This window comes from Protopterus annectens, chromosome 8.part0, assembly GCF_019279795.1.
Source record: "Protopterus annectens isolate FY-2018-M chromosome 8.part0, PAN1.0, whole genome shotgun sequence".
NCBI lineage: Eukaryota > Metazoa > Chordata > Ceratodontiformes > Protopteridae > Protopterus > Protopterus annectens.
In genome coordinates, this window is record NC_056741.1 from 1,264,755,656 (window position 1) to 1,264,757,802 (window position 2,147).

At 38.3% G+C, this 2,147-nt stretch overlaps 1 protein-coding gene across 7 annotated transcripts in view; it reads left to right on the forward strand.

The window, feature by feature from the left end:
• Positions 1-1,135: 1,135 nt before the first annotated feature.
• The window catches only part of LOC122809350 (cornifelin homolog B-like), a 254,939-nt gene continuing 253,927 nt past the window's right edge, over positions 1,136-2,147 (forward strand). The window contains exon 1 of one of the 7 annotated variants that reach the window (XM_044080778.1): positions 1,136-1,212. The gene's annotated coding sequence lies outside the window, so the exon portion shown is untranslated. The other 6 variants (XM_044080783.1, XM_044080773.1, XM_044080777.1 and 3 more) reach the window with 6 other exon arrangements.

Consider the following 2,147-nt stretch of genomic DNA (forward strand, 5'->3'; position numbering starts at 1 on the left):
TGAACTGGACTCCATGTTGAAAATGCAGTGGATTATTTAAGCAATAACCGACGGCATGGTGTGGTATATTGAAGATTTAGCCATGGTTGGTGTGGTTTAATCACGAGGGCGAAATACTTACTTTTCTTAAATAATGTCTTTGTATAACGGCGCATTACTGCTCTTCTGCCGGTGGTGGTATAATGCTTCCTTGTGTTGATGTACTGCGCATACGTATGGGACTTGCATTCCCATGCATATCCAGTACATCAATGCTTTGAAATGGAAGCAACGGAGAAAAGAAAGTCTCTGTTGCGCCATTTTTTTCTTATTAAAGAAAAACATTTTGGACACTTTATACCAATGGAAAAAAGTTTGGGTGACTTGATCTTTTTCCGTTGGTTTGTTTGTGTCTTTCGGCTTTTCCCGGTTAGGGGTCACCACAGCGGAACTCCGGTCCGCTAATGATTGGCAGTAGATTTTTTTACGTGCTGGCTTGCCGGGCCTAAAGCACAACCTTCACCGAAGGAACTCCCATTCATGCATGTCACCGCACAGAAGATGCTCTAACTGAGAATTGAACGGGCAATGTCTAACTGTGAGGCGACAACTTTTTCCGTTGGTATATTGTGGGATTTACAACGGGCACGCTGGCCAATCAGCATGCACATTTTGGAATATTAATGGAGGGTCATTGTATAATAACCAATAAATAACGACTTATTTTACTTATAATGGAAGCTTAAAGTTGTTCAAATTTCTAATTATAATAGTGCACACAATGCATGTTAATTCATATTCTCTTATTCTGTCGACATCTCAAGTATTTTTAAGTCCCCCTAATTTTAGGAATAGTTACCCAGGGTAACTGACCCTACTCTGACAGTAAATAGGAGTAAGGAAGACCACCAAGTGCTCAAAGGGAGACTGGTATTTTATAACAAGTTCTTCAATGATATACGGAGTTTAAATAATTTAAAATAAATTACAAGTATTACTTAACTTATTACTTAAGTATTACTAAACCTGTATTGCTGTTTAAAGGAACCCCCTCCGTTTATTTACACTGCACCTCTTAGCCCCTATAAAGTCAATTAATGAGCTGTTTCCTAAGTTATAAAAGGCAGCGCTAACAGCATAATTAATTTTGCTGTAATGGTGAGCAAGTACATTTTACTTTTGTAGTGGTTATAAACTATTTTCGCTTTGCTGTACTGCTTGTAAGACAGGATGGTGAGCGCACTAGTCATAATAGACTGCAAGGCTTCAGAAGTAGGAAACTAGTTCAGGGGAGCGTCACAAAACTGTTTAATTTTTTGCTGCCGAGTTGCACACTACTACGACCCGCAAAGAGTTGCTTGCACACATTTACTTTCCCTTCGCTATTTTAACGCGCAGTTTTCTCAGAAGCAGCACACCTTGATTTTAGCATAATTAGTGGGTTACACTTATTCAACCCAGCTTCTTTAAGTAATCATCGTTAGCTATTTAACAAACTTAGTTGTATAGGTTTGAAATTGATTTAAAAATGGTTCGCATGAGTGCTCTAAATAGCTTTTAATTGTTTTGATTTCATTTCTGTTGCTAAAAGTGTTCCCTTATAGGGTTGTGTCAGCAGAGGTGGGTAAATCTAGCAGTCCGCGGTCAGATTCCTTGTTGTATGAACCGGACTAGTTCTAATTTATCGACATTTTTACAATGCCAGATAGCCAGCCATTGCACTTTATTCTAAGTCACTCGTTTGTGTATGTGAGTGTACTGATAAATGATATATTATTCTCACAACTATCTCTTATTTTTTGTCCAGTCCCGGTTTTGCTTTTTATAGGTTATATAGTACTAGGGTAGTTGCTCATCGTGGAAATTTTAAGTGTAGCCAGTGTACCTCAAAGCTGAGAATCTAATCCTGTGCCTTGTCTGTGAGGTAAACGTATTATTATTAAGCAAGCCCTGAGAATCTAATCCTGTGCCTTGTCTGTGAGGTAAACGTATTATTATTAAGCAAGCCCTGAGAATCTAATCCTGTGCCTTGTCTGTGAGGTAAACGTATTATTATTAAGCAAGCCCGCATATTTTTGCTCCATCCGCCTTGACGTTATTTTATGGTAAATCGTTGTGTATTACAGTCAAGGACTCAGATAATTAGTTTCATACGCTTTTATTCTGAA